Raw genomic sequence first — 15,431 nt, 5'->3', positions numbered from 1 at the left:
ATGGGCCACAAGGACATTTGGCAGGACGCAAAGATAAGGAAGAAGCTGTTAAAGACAGCTCAGCAACTGCGCTGAACCAGCTCCAATTGGGTAAAATGTAATTCTGGCAGGGGAGATGGTGACCACCATCTCACCAACTCACGGACCCAAGAAACCCACTGAGCCAAAAGAAGGGAAAGACTGAGTATGTGACTAATTAGCAGGAGAAGCAAGAGAGTCATTAATAAGCAGAAGACAGAATACTAATTAACAAGAGAACTATGTAGCTTGTAGCCAGTGAACATTAATGCCTTTGTTTACAAAAATTTATCAATATTTAAAGGTTTTGGTAGTTGTACTGGCATTGTGGCTTTGCCACCCAGCCCCTCCCCTTTTCTGTGCAGAACTGTGAATAAATCAAATACCTCGGCTCTGTGTGTGGATTGGCCTCTCACATACCAAGTCAAAGAACCAATTTTGGGACAACAGCTACTGCTCTCCAAACCCCACTCCCTGCCTGCCATGGGGCCACACTGCTTGTTATGGTCAATGGTGTGATTGCATGAGCTGGAGCCTTCCCACACAAACATCCTCAGGGAAGGGGAAGTTGTGGCACTGGCGTTGGACAGCTTCCTTCCTGCCCTGCAGCGCTGTGGTGGGAAGAGGAGAAGCTGGTAGGTGGCTGGAGGAGAAGCTTGGACAGCTGCCAGCCCCACTTCTCAGCTGGTTTCACTGGCAGATGCACAGCAGAGCCAAGAAGTGGCAGCTAAAATAACAGGACCTCTTCCCGTGGTTTTGGGGTGGTTTTTTTTTCATATTAATTGGTAAGGCTATGTCCTTTAAAAGCAATTTTCTGATGCATTATAAGACATGGTGCACTTGGTGTGACTCTTGGGGCTGTCCTGTGCAGGGCCAGGAGCTAGAATTCGATGATCCATGAGGGTCCCTTCCAGCTTGGAGTATTCTGTGGTTCTGTGACTCTGTAAGACAATTCCATTTCATGGTTCTTGACTGGTATGCTTGAGATACAGCAAAATAACAACTTATTTTTAAAAGCTTAAATCTACAGAAAAATTATTTGCTCATTATTATTTTGCAAATATTATTATAAAATTATTATTATTTGCTTATTGTTATTTTGCACATTATTATCTGTCGCCAGATGCCAGTTAGCACAGCTTTTCCTTTCACTAACATTGCTGCTTGGCATTTCAAGTCAAAGCCTCTCCTTCCCTTCTGCACAGCTGTGGCAGAAAAAGCTGCAGGTGCGCTCCCACCACCAGCAAAAACGTGGAACTGCAAGTCCGGGCTTCAACCACAAGAGGTCCTGCAAATCCGGCCGATGGGGAAGGATTTTGAAAGCCTGCTCCTTCTAAAAGAACGACTTCTTTTTAACATCAAAGCATAACTAACTTCCATTTAACTTGTCATCTGTTGCCTTCAGACACAATCCGATGTGCTCTCTGCCTCAAACTGAAGCACAAAAGCAAAGGCATTTATTTTCCTGAGAAAAGTGCGGCGGATTCCACTGCATGTGGAGTACTTGGAAGTGGAACACACTGCAGGATAACCCCCTCAGCAGGTGTTGCTGGTCCTACCAAAAACACTCACCAGGACCAGTACCTGCACAAGTGTTCGGGTGGCTCATTCTTGTCAATTTTTTGCTGTAAATAGGCAACACGATTTAAATTTTTCTGGAAAATGACAGTGATCATCCATGTGGCAGGTAGAAGCAGGGAGATGGGATGAGGCAGGAAGGGGGAAAACTTGTGTGAATGCTGAAAGCAGGCCCAGTTTTGAAAATAAAGACTGTTTTGAACAGACTCCTGATAGATTCTCCCTGGAGATGACTCTTGTCTGATCATATGAGCCATGGAGACGATAGGAAAACAGGAAGGGCCATCTGAATTCGGTTGCCTCCAAGATGGTATGAGTGGCACAGAAGTCACTGTATTTCACCAACAATATTTTATTGTTGTGGTCTAGTTTGGTGGCCCTGGGGTTTCTTCAGACTGGGAGGAGCATGAGTCCATCCTGGTGCCTCTGCTAGAAGAGGGACAGGTTACTGATTTGGCAACACTGTGAATGTCTCAAGAAGAGGCTGTGATCCTTAAACTTCCCAGACCACGTGGTCCAAAAGCTTGGGTGAGGAGCCTGGCAACTTAGTAATTTGTCCCATTCCATGATACCAGTTCTCCAGGTCTGGGGTGTCCGCCTGTCGGTGTCTGGGCACGCCTCCGTTTATGGTGACAGCCACTTGAAAAATGCCACACTGCAAACATACCTAAGTCTGTCATTTAGAAAGTCTGGATCCAACGTCAGACACCCTTGCTAAGGTGATATCCACGAAAATGTAGACATCTAAATTTGCAATCATGGGTTGTTGTAGATCCCCTTTTCTCTGGGATCAGGCCGGGGGAAGCACAGAACACAACAGCATTTATCGGATACCTTTTGTCATGCTGTTATTAATAGCAAGGGACTCGTTACACACTGCATTCATTTATTCCCTCGTGCAGTTCACAAGCATCTGCACTGACGGGTGGAGCAGGAGTTGGGAGACATCCCCAGCTGGTTACTTAAAAGCAGAGGTGTGTGTTGGTGTGTCAGGATGTTCAGGAAGTCCCTCCAGATCATTTTGTTTTGTCATTTATATATGTGTGCGTGTGTGTTTTACATATATTCATATCCATAGATAGACAGACAGACAATCTTGTAGTTTTGCATATAGCAGTCTTCATGGATGTTGCCTGCATTATGCAACACCCATGGCTGATGCCAATGGATTTGGACAGATTTGGCAGAGTGTCTATGCTCAGTTTATCAGTTTTTGCAGATTCAGCAGGACTGTGAAGTCTCTGGAGCTTATCAGTTCTTGGCAGACGCTCGGATGCTACTGCTTGGCACACACGTCCCCCCTCTTCAGCCTGCTTGTTCCTGGTGCCAGTTTCTCCATCCACACTCATGCCTGGTGGAGCCATTCACACTAACTCAGGCTGAGGGGGTTTTTAGGACAGGGTCTTCATCTTCTCCGTAGTAAAATACATAATTCTACTTGTTTTTCTGCCAATCTCAACAGGGTAGGTTCTAGAATAATTAAAACATGAAAGTCTGAAGTTGTTTGCTAGGAGGTTACAAAAGGTGTTATTACTGAAAACTCTACAAACTACTCTGTCCTCCCTTTTTTAAAATTTCCTATTTTTGAAGACAAAGCCATCGGGCATTATAAAGTTGCAGTAGTGCAGACTTCACACAAAACTCATCTAAACACCAAAAATGCTGTATTTATCATAATTCTTTTCCTCTCTCTCCCCTTGACAATGCATACACATATACTCCCACACAGCCCTCAACCAAGCTTTTTAGCCCCTAAAGAGGTTCTGAACATTTTTCTGTTCCAGAAACAGTGGAAATAGCAAGGATTTGTCTTTTTTCAAGATAATACCTCAGAATTTTTAAATGAAACAACTTTGGCTATACCTAGCTTTTCTAGGTTATGCAATGACCCTCTGCTATACATAGGCCTTCATCCGGAGTCTACAATAATTAATTTCTATATTGTTAGTTGCTGGAATAAGGAAAAAGCTACAAGGTAATTTTTGAGGTCTTTCTGGAAAAAAAAAAGAAGTCATGTATATCAAGAAGGATACTTAAAACAATAACTACAACAGAAAAGCAAAGTGCCCCTGAAGCCAGGTGCCTAGTTGTTTATCTTCTGTACTGTTTGCTACCTCTCAATATTCTTTGGAAGATACATTTAACAGGAAGGAAAAGTCGTTCCTTGGGTGAGGAGTCTTGCTCTTGAAGCCTCCAGGTGCAGTCAAGAGCAAATTGGTGAGGCTTAGGGAGCAGCAGGAGCAAGGCTGCTCCTGGCAGAGGCAGAGCCTTTGCTCACCCAGCTGATGCAGACTCCCAGCATCTGAATCTCAGAATGGCCTGGGCTGGAAGGGACAACATTCAATTTTTCATCCACCAGAATCCCTTCATGGCAGGGCTGCTCTCAACCCCTTCATCTCCCAGCCTGTGTCGGCCCTGGGGTTTGCCCTGACCTCTGTGCAGGACCTTGCACTTGGTCTTGTTGAACTTTACGTGACCCTGTCCTGGTTTAGAGCAAATTTGGGAGAAAACCTCCAAAAGGGGGCCCCTCCAGAAAGCAAACCTACACATCCCCTTCCCCCAACCAGTTCGGGAAGGATTCCTTGGAGAGAAGTGGCAAGAACCTGTTTATTTAACAGGCAAAGCACCCCCAGCACACAGAATGAACAATACCAGATGACAGCACTCTTTCACTGCTCTGAAAAGGATGACAAATTCAGAAAGTCTCTCTTGGGAGTGGTCGCTCTGTTGTCAGTCCCTCCGGTGCTGGGGATGGCTGCTGCAGGCCACAAGGTGCAAACTCTCGGTGTTTCCCAAGTCCCAGTCCGGAGCAGGTTCAAGTAGTTCCAAAAAAGGAAAGGAAAAACAGTCCAGGGAAAAATTTGGACTGCTTAGCTAAACTAACTAATGAGCAGAAGCAAAAAGCAAGAGCAAAGCAGGAGCAAAGCAGAAGCAAGAGAAAAGCAAAAAGCCAAGCAAAAAGCAAAAGCCGCACTATGTACTGCCCCATCTCTGTGTCCCGCCAGCCATGGGGGAGCAGGCTGATAACAAAACCAAAACAAAACACTCGCTCTTCAGAGCCAGTCTTGAAGGCACAGAACATAATATCCCGCATAAACAGAACACACGATTGGGAATACAAGCATCACAAAGTCACCCTAGGACAGACCCTCATGGGCCTCAAGCCTTCCAGGCCCCCCTGGTGTCACCCTGTCCCTCAGGCACATCAGCTGCATCACTTGGCTTAGTGTTGTGGGGTCTCGTGCCCCGGATTGGGGTGACCCCGAAAGATGGAAAAGTCTCTGTTCCAACCCGTGCCTTTAAAGAAAGACTCAGTAGTCTTCTGTTGTCTGTTCTCAAGGTTGTTTATTGTTGGATATCTAAAAGATTCTTCTCCTGAACTGCTGTGGCCCGTTCAGCAGGTCAGACAAAGGCACACTGCCCTCCCAGGGGGCTGGTGCCATCTTTTATATCATATATTACGTACTACATGTTTATACTTTTTCCCCAATGCCTACTATCTATATTGAATGGTGACTTTCTACTCTAGACCAATCTGTGAGTGCCAACATCACCAAAGACATGGAGGCTAGGAAGGAGAAAGAAAGAGGACAGGGCACACCCATATCCCTTCATCTTAGAATCCCCTATCCCCTGACCCCCATGTACAAAACTTGGACCCCTGTGTACAAGGCTTAAAACCCCCCTGTACAGCACTCAAAAATCCTTCCTTTCACTTTGTGACTACTTCTACTACAATATCTAAACTTGTGTGTGTGTGGCTTTTAATTCTTCATACAGAGTTGGTAATTTGCTCCATGGGCTAAGATCAAAACCCCACGTGTCTTTGGCTGCATGCCAGGGTCTCAGAGCCCCCTGCCAGCGGCTCGGGCCGTCCAGGGCACCCAGAGGGATGTCCTAGGGTCCCACATAGTGCCACCTGCAAATTTGCTGCTGCTGCTGCGCTTGATCTCACTGTCCATGTCACCAGTGCAGGCATTAAATAGCGCTGGTAGCGGTCTGGGGACACCACTCACTCCTGGCTCGCACATGGACATTGAGCTGCTTGGATGCTGGTCACCACAGCAGCCCCAGACAAGGGGAGTGTCCTCCTGTTCCTCAAAAGTTCTTCTAAGCCTTCTGATGTTTACATTTTTGTAATGGAGTTTCTCACGCACTTTTCATGTAAATAATGATTGGTTTGCGTTCCTTTCTGGAAGAAGAAAAAATTGATAGACTGCTGGTTTGACCAGTGCTGTTGGAGACGTAGCAATTTCATCCTCCAATCCATGGTCACTTTTTAGAATTCTATAAATATCGAAGTCGGGAAATAAACGTCCCCCTTTTTGCCTTAGACATCTCAGAGAGCGAGTATCATTCATTTCGTGTCCTATTAGGACAGGGAGGGTGTGGGTCAGATCCAGGGTCGATCCAGGGGGAAGGGCTGCAGGCAGGCACAGCTTCAGGGAGCATTGCTCAGGCAGGGGCTGGGTCCTCACGTTGATATCAAATTTTGAAAGCTCTTCAGACGAAATTTGCTAAGAGAGTGTTATCTGTGAGAGTTAGTGTCAAGAGCAGTCTAGGAAATTTCGCTTTGGTGTGTGTTTGAAGCACCAGCTATGCACACTACCTCTCTTTATGTGTCTGCTGAGCTGAGGGAAAAATTTGATTCCAGAGCTAAGAGAAAGCTCTTAAAGTGAGGGAAAAAACCCCAAAGGCCTAGCTATTATAAGTAGAACTTTCTCATTTTGAACTAAACTGTTAAGATTTCATTATTCCACTATTTTGCAGTTGTCCCACTGTGACAAATGTAATAATTTTCACTTTTCTCCTCTGTAATATACACATTTTCTCTAAAAAATTTTATTTCTTTTGTTTTCATTTTTGGCACCAGAAATTACTGTGGACAAATAATGGGATTTAACTGCAAACAGCTGGTAACTATTTAAATTTATTTATTTAAAAAGTGAGATTAATCTGGCATGCAAATAGCTGTTGGGGAGTGGGAAGAGGAGACCACTGTTTCATTTGATTAATGTGTGTCCTTTCCCTGAGGCTGACTTGAGCTGCTTTGGTCTCCACAGAGGGGAGGTGATCAGAGGTAGCCTAGGCGCTTTGCAGGGCTTACCTCGGTGACAGAGGCTGCCAGGCCAGCCTTAGGCTGTGAGGTGGAACAATTCAGAGGAACAGTTTCATCATGCTGATACAGACAGGTCTGAAGGCAATGTTGACCTTCCTCAGAAGTTGCCCCAAAGGAGAATTTAAGCATGAGGTGAACGCTGCGAATAAGGCAACCGGTGAAAATGTTAAGTTTTAGACAAATAAGACCATGACAAAATGTTTATGAGTCCTGAGGTCATTCTGACCTCAATATAATCAGCCTGGTAGGCTGCTAAAAATCACGTATTCCAATACACTCATTTTGTATAGGCCTGGAAAAAGGTAGAGTGTTTTAAAAGTGTGTTTGAAGGGCATTTTTTCCCCAGCGCTGTTTCCCACTTGTCAGCATCCAGCATACGTAAATCAGAAACTTTTCATGCAGTAACTCATTGTCCTGTAGTTGGGCTGAGAAACCATCTTTATTTTAGTAGCAGAGATGATTCATTCCCTCTTTGCTTGCTTTTTTGCATATCTGCAGACAGGCAGATTCCTTGTACTAGTTTAAGAAGAGCTTGAAGAGCAGTGAGAAATAAAGCAAGAACTGCATGTTTATTTAGGATCCCTTTAATATCACTGTATGACAAAAACCTTTCAAATATTTTGTTTTTGTTTTTTTTTTTAACATGACAAAGCACCAAAAAGAAGAGATGGAACTGTAAGATTTCAGAATAAATGGCATTTTAGGATGCTTTGCTTATATTGTGCCTTCTCATAGATCCAGATCTGAAGTAAGATGAGAGCTGTTGGAACAGCATGCAGCAGAACTACCAGAAACAGGAGTTCAAAAATCAAGAAGAGTCTAAACATAACCTGTGAAATTAATTCTCAACCAGAACTGCAGACAGACTGCGTCTCCAATTCGGATGTTTTTCGTGTGATATGGTATAGATCTGTGTATAATAATAGAATGTTCTAAAAAAAAAAAATAGAAAGGAAAAAAAAAAAAGGCAGGAATCAAAATAAAAATGGGCCAGGGCTGAAGATGATAAAACTCTTCTTCATGATTCCATGCTGCTCCCCCAGAACAGGAACATTCATCTGCTGATTTTGTTGGGTTCAAGATGCTCCTGCTATTTCAAAGTGTAGTAGCCACCCACAGTTATCCTGTTTCCTGCCTTCTGTTTTATTGTGCTTCTATTAACAGTATGAACACTTGTGGATTATTCACCGATACAGTTTGATAATTTCAATTTGCAAAGAAAAAATAGCTTGCAAATCCAGAGGAAAAACCAGCTGTAATCAGACAGTCTGACCTCTATAGGAGGTGGCATTGAATTTCCCTGAGTCAATCCCTGTTTAAATCAGATAATTTCTTGTGGAAAACAAAGAGTTTTGATTTCAAGGTTTGCAAAGACTGGTAATGGCAATGGTCTGTTAATAAAGTACCATGAGATTTTTGCAGCTATCAGGGCAGGGGACATAAATTTGAGCTGGATGGATAGGGTTAAACGAGTTCCAAGCTTTTTCCCAGCACTGAATCAGTAAATCGGTGTTGCAAAAAGGAATTATTTGTATTTTGCATTCCTGATGTCCTCTTACTTCAGAGTTGTCACCTGTCAGCATTGGTGATGCATGAGAGAGGCAACTGGGAAGCAGCCTGGTGATAAAGAACCAGAATGCTCACATTAAATGCTTCACTCCTGCATCCCTGCCAGATACTGCTTGGAGAGCCGAAGGAAGATTGGTTCCCACTAATTAAAACATGGCAAGAAAAACAAGAAGAGGCTTCTTTATTTCCTTTTTAAATCTATAACTTTGTTCCTTATGTGGAGCTGATCTATTGCCAAGTGACTTTGGCACTAGATGTGGAGAAATGTCTTCCAAAATTTGTTTTTTTGATGTGGGTGCAGGCTGGGACGAGGGTGAGGTGACATGGGGAGAGGTGGCCTGTTCTGCTGTCACTTGATGCTCTCTGAGTTTCACACTGGAGGAGTGTTGTGCCCAGTGAGCCCTGTCCACACGAGATCCATCCTCTGATTCAGACCTCAGGTGACAGACAATTGGTTTTCCTAGCAAGAGAGAGTGTTTACCTATGAGCCTTTCCTGAATGAGTATGCTTTTAGCAGGAAGTGAATAGCTCGTTATAACTAGTACTCTGAGCCCTTTATTGCAGACTTCTTTGTGCAGATGCTCTGAGAGGTCTCTTTCCTGAAGTTTCTGTTTTGTTAGCAGCTTTGTAGTTATGTAACTTCGTTTTTAAGCATGTGTACACTGAGCTTGTGACAGTCAAGAGCTCACTGATGGAAGTGAGTCTAGAAATGAATTTTCCCCATAATGGCCAGGTTAGTACTTGTAAAGCAGCACAGAGGGCAGAAGGGCAGAGGTACTCAAAACATGGTTTCAAATGCTTAATAGGAGTTTGTTTTCATGAAATTCACTGTGCTTGTAGGTGCCCTAGGGAGCTGGTTCAATACTCATTTCTCTAACCTCCAGTTCAGTCTGTGAGATGCCTCAGTTTTATCACGCTGCTATTTTAATGCAGCTTGGTTTTCACCATCACGTTTTCTTTCTGCAGATGGGCTCGGGAGCCACATAACACAAATCTTCCAGGGAGACAGGGCTTGAGATCTCTGAGGTGGCACTAATGACCTGTCCTCCAAACAAGTGCTTAGCCCGAGGTAGAGCAGGGATCCTTCTGTGGTGTGTGTGGTAGAATATAAGCAGGGGAAAGGTGGAGGCTGAGAGATCACCATGGAATTACCACTGCTTTCATTCTGCTCATCCCCATGATGGTAAATCTGCTCTCCTTCCTGTACATGGCAGTGCTCTGTATGTCACTTCAATTGCTCCTGTCCATACCATTTTTGCCAACTCTCACAAGTGCAGGATTCTCTCTGTGGTTGCCTCTTTTTTTTTGCTGCATACACCGTATCTCTCTTCACATGCTACAAGGTTTCCCATTATTTTATTTTTCCTGTAATTCTTACTTTTCTCTGCAGGCTTCTCCAGTCCCTGCCAAGAGCTCCACTTGGAGCTGCTTTTCTTTTCTTTCTCATTGAGAAGAAAGCCATGCAGGATGCTAATATTATATTCTCCACCAAGCTGCTGTTCACAGACATGAGGACAATGTTATGCTGTAAGGCGTTGATCTGTAGGTGGTTATCAATCTGTCCTCATTCCCCTCCTACTTTTCACAAAGTTTTGACCACCATAGCCGAACAGAAACAGCAGCAAACCCTGCAGACAAATACCACCACATTTGAATAGAAAGTCCAGTTCATTATTTTTTAATACTGCTTTAATATTTGGAAAAATATCAAAGCATCAAATACTAAAGCTGGCACTTCTAGTGGGTCCCTAGTAATTATTATTGAAAACACTTGCTGGTATAATTGTTTTGGTACATAGTAAGTTCTATTACAACCTGCAATCAGTTTTGTAATCTCCTATTGTAGTGGTAAAAAGAAAATAAAATTACCTGAGGTGTACCTGGATGGCAGCTGTTTCATGATATGGCAATTAAGCAGGCTGGGGAAGCAGTGAGGCAAGGAGTGACACGGGGACAATTTGCCTACAGTACAGAATTGCTGGATTTGTTTGTGCAGCTGGCATCCACATCTTGGCGAGGCAGAGAATTTAAAACTGAATTCATTTCACTTAAGGAAAAATTAGGGACAGTGCCAAATACACTAATCCTTTCTATAGGTCAACTCTAAAAATTATTTTCTTGCTCAAGCAAGTTTCTATTTTAATTAAAAAGCTCTAAGATTGATATTTAAAATAAGCTAATATGAAAAGGTGTCCTCATCCATCCCTTCCTTTAACTGCCTGCTAAAGCAAACAGGCCAGCCTTGATCCAGTGGCATTTGTATTACCATGGAACTCTGCACTGACAGGTGCAGCCCTGGTGGTCTGCACTGAGCAAAAACATTATTTGAAACTTAATTTTTAGGATCACTGCAGTATTTTCTTGTCTGTTTTTCTGTGGAGGATTTGGAAGAGACACGTGTCAGACTTTTTGCCAGGACAGAGCAGGTAGCCTGCTGTGTGAAGTCTTGAGAAGGATGTGCAACCAGTCCTCACATGCTCATCTCGAGGCTGACACTCAGGCAGCCCCTTGGTGTGATCCAGACCCCACGCAGGCTGCTCAGCCCCTCAAATACTGGATGACCCTGCTGGCACTCTTCCTCACCCAAGGAGCAGTCCCCATAGTTCCTATGGGCTTCCTGCATTGCTCTGCAGACCCCACTCCAGCTAACCCTGATGGCACAGCATTGCTGGGTGTTAAAAAATTATGGGCACCACCTCTGCTCATTGTATGTATAACACAGGTACTAAAAATATACAAAGTATATAGTTCTGAAAAAAAAAAATTGCAGGGTTTTAGATATTTTTGCTGAATTGCAGTGGGATAATTATCTCTCTGTGAGCAGAACTGCTGCAGCCATGAATGACACGTATCTTGTCTATGGGACTCCGTAACCTGTGAACTGTGATTTTCATCAGAAATGGGAGTTCATGTGTCTGTGCCAGACAGAAAATATCTATATTTCTCCTTTTCACAAATTTGACAGAGTGGATGGGAGGTTACACTACTTGCATGGCAAGCCTGCTGCTCTCAGTGCTGCCTGAACTTCAGAAGTTAAAGCTTATAGCTGTGACATTCATTCATGCATAATTTAAGGTATAATCCCTATCACTAAATTTGACTTTTCCACAGGGTTACCAGGAAACAAGGCCTCATTTTTACACACTTCCTTTTCATTACTATTTTTTTCAGCTTCACATTTAATGGTCTTCTGTTTGACACATTCTCTTTTATTCCTGGTTCCAGGAAGGCAGCTTCAGCCGGAAGACTCCCACGTCACCACTTGACTTGTCTGTTACCACGTGTCTTGAACATCCTGTGTTCATAGTAATAATACAGTGCAGGTTTTGTATTAATAGAAATACACCTAAATCATTTTCACTTGTCTCTGAGCATCTGCTGTCTCCTCCTACATTCTTCCTTAAATCCTAACACGGGGTCTCTTAGAGAAAATCCTGCTTCACACTTAAACGAGCTCATTGAATTGGGACTTTTTAATGCATATATTTTTACATGTCTATTTTCTGTGCATGGAAAATGCATTTCACTAGTTTGAAGCATTTTGTGTTGGAAAAAATGACTAAATAGATGCAGTAAAATCTGATCATTTTCTGGGTGAAGTTTTTGTTCACTGCCTTTTTCTCTGCCCTCAGGTGGTGGCTTACTTACCTCACAGCCAATTGCAGCTGGGCAGCACTTGCAACAGAGATTCATAATTTTAGAAGAAACTCTTTGGTAACAGATGGCCTCATACTTTTTTTTGTAAGGACTGCTGAAGTCCTTTAGTATCTAATTTAGGTAAAATCTGTGAGCTGACAACAGACTTAAGCTACATTGCCAACTCTGGGCATTAAAATATAACAAGTCTTTAAAATATAATGAACTTTTAAATTTGCCTGGTGATTTTTCAATCCAAGGCGCTGAGTGGTCTAATTTTCAAATATTTCCCTGGAAGAATGATATTGCTGTGGGTCTTCAGGGCAGTTAGGACTTGGTGAAGGGAAGGAGAGATCTTGACTCTATTTCAGAAGGCTGGTTTATTATATTATGATATATATTACATTAAAAAGACTACATTATAACTAGACTATAAAGAACAGAGAGAGAGATTTATCAGAAGGCAAGACAGGAATAGAAAGGAATGAATAACAAAGTTCTGTGACTCCTAGAGAGTCCGAGAGCTGCTGCCTCCTTGATTGGCCACCAAGTAGAAACATCCCACATTGACCAATCGAGGAAGCACCTGCTGCATTCCACAGCAGCAGATAACAAATTGTTTACACTTGAAGCTGAGGCCTTCTCAGCTTCTCAGGAGAAGAAAATCCTAGCAAAGGGATTTTCATAAAATATCACAACCGCAGAATGAAAGTCAAGAACTTGCCTTGCTTTCAAATAAGTTCTCATGTAATCCTGTGGATTTTAAAACCAAGGTTTCACAGAAGGTGTCATCTGTTGTGAATTTCATGGGGAAAAAAAAAAACCAAAAACCCAAGACTGGCAACTGTGCAGCTGGCAGTGCACAACAGGACAGTCCTGCACCCTCCTGGGGTGCATCTACTGTGTGTGCCCGAGGGTATGGGTTAGTCTGTACACACAGAAACGTGGTGTTAAATTCAGAAAGTTCTCTTTCCCAAGAAGGGATCAACTTTCCAGGAGTGGACAAAGGAGAGCCTGTTTCCATTAACTCTCCACCGCGCTGTGGAAAGTACCTGTAGGCAGGGAGAGCTGAGGGGGCAGCTGTACATCTTCTAATGGGCCTGCCTAGAGGGGCTGGGAAGGGCACAAGAGCTCAGTGCTCACAGTCATCCGCCAGCTGGATGGTTGTTACCTTCTGCACCTGCTTCAGATGGAGGTGACCAACTCCACCGCCAGTTATTTCCACCCCTCAGGCAGATGCGAGCTCCATCACAGATGTTCACTGCTAGTGCCAAGATCAGAGCAGCAGCACTTCCACAGCATCACCCTGCTGCAGCAGAGAGACCAAGCACTGACCTCCTGTGCAAGCACTACAGTCACTCCGGGGGCCTGCAAAGCAGTTCTGAATTTACTGCTTCCTTTCAAGCATGTCTGCCTAAAGCGAGTGCTAATTGCCATTCATCCATTTCCTACATCAGCTCTAAATGCAGCCCCCAGTCCTCAGTCTCTTGCCTCCACCTGACTGACTGAGAGCAGCCCAGCTTTGTGTAGGACGGGGATGTGACATCAGGTCACACTGATGCACAGATCTGCCCCAGCATCCTTCCTCCCATGCTTGTGTGGGTGGAAGAATGTGGTTAATGCTTCATTTTCATGGTGTTGGTGTGCTGTAACAATGCAGCATCAGGATGCTGAACCTGTTTCTTTTGGGGCTGCCAGTGCATTTTTCTCCACTTTAAGGATTTTGTGGCAATGGTCTATGCTATTGTCAGAAAAAAACAACAACTGCTTTCCAAGCATTTTGCCATATAAAGAAGTGGTGAGACTAAAAGATCAAAAAGAATAAACCCAAAATAATAAAGAAAAGGGGGAAAGAAAAACCCAACACACACAAAATGAGAAAAGAAGAGTCAGGACATATGACAGAAAAATAAAAGTATTTGAACAAAGAGAAGAGCAATCAGTGAAAGCAGGAGTGAAAGGAATCTTAAAACATGATTCTGGAGTAATACCCCATCTCTCCTTGAGGTACCTCCCTCCCTCAAAAGAAGCTACAAGGCTCCAGCTGCACCTGAATCTCTTTTAAGCAGAGTGCCTGTGTCTTCCTGCCTGAAATGAGTCTTTGTGGCTTGCTCCAGAGAACCATAAAGCTCTTTCTGAGTGAGCAAAAATCTGTTAGTGTAGTCTTTGGTCGGTTTGTTTTTATTTAGAAGGACTGCTTCTGTTCTCTCATAGCCAAGCCAGGAACCGAGGCAGGGACCAGCAACACCATCCAGGATACTGCAGTAGAGGGAGCCACACCATCACCATCCCTTACTGATCCTGTAAGTACAGTGTCTTTCAGTAATATTTTTTATTACTAATATTATTATTGTCCAAGAGATAGACTTCTAAAGACAATTAAGAATTAAAAAATAGAAAAAAATAGAAATTTTTCTTAAAAAATATAATTTTTTTTATCCTTTACACAATATGATAAACTGTATTTTCTCATATCCCTGTAAAACACATTGACACTACTGGTTAGCCTAATTGCTCAGTATTATCTCTCTTCCAGAGTTTTGTTAAAAAAAAAAAAAAAAAGATTTCACGAGTCAAATCAAAACAGTAATATTGCAGATTTTTGTAATCTTTTTTTAGGAAAATTCCAAGTTTACATAGTACTGTAAAGAAGTTTGCAGGGGGAGCATGCCTCTTGTGGTGTTTTCAAATCTTGCCAGTAAGCACAGTCAGTAGTGGGTTCTTCCAAATGTCCTTCAGTTCTTCTCTGCTGAAATGGTCTTTTTTCCCCCTGCTTACACATTTTGACACCCTTAACTTTTTGTCCCCACTTTCCCTAGTCTTTTTGCTGTTGGTAAAAGGTAAGCCAGTTTATATCTGTACTGTTCAATGCATCCCCAAATTGCTCTGTGACAAACAAGAGCTCCCCTACCAACACTAAAAATGTTTCTAAATGAATTTTTATTAAGTAAAAATGTTAGATGATTGTTCTTTTTGAATTGTAGTGCGAGGTAACAGGAAAAAATGAAGCTAAGAAAAATTCTGCCTGACTGTGAAATGATATCCCCTAGGTTTGCTAAGTAGCACATTAATGATGCATATGGATTATTAAATTCTGGAGAGTACATCACTGGCATGTAAATTTCCCTTAGGCATGTGGTTAGATCACTAAGTACCTGCATTTGTCTTCTGAAAGAGTGATTCATACATAGTTGATTGGGATTTCATACCACACTTACACCCTGTGCAAATCCCTCTTTCTGATTGACTTTTTGATTTGAGTATCGATGGTAACCTCTTGTAACTTGGATTTCCAAGATGTTATAAGTAAAAATGTTTCAAAATTTAGGTGTAGTGTGAGGTATATTCAGAGGTGACACTCCAGGGATTTTCAGATTTAAGGACAGGAAAACAGTTATGGCACAAAACAGGTCTGGCTTTTGAGAGGATTGACATCTAAAAATGAATTACTGCAAATCCATAGAATGATTGAGTGGTTTGGGTTGGAAGGAACCTTCAAGATCACCCAGTT

This window comes from Motacilla alba, chromosome 3, assembly GCF_015832195.1.
Source record: "Motacilla alba alba isolate MOTALB_02 chromosome 3, Motacilla_alba_V1.0_pri, whole genome shotgun sequence".
In the NCBI taxonomy this organism is placed as follows: Eukaryota; Metazoa; Chordata; class Aves; order Passeriformes; family Motacillidae; genus Motacilla; species Motacilla alba.
This window is presented reverse-complemented; position numbering follows the sequence as displayed.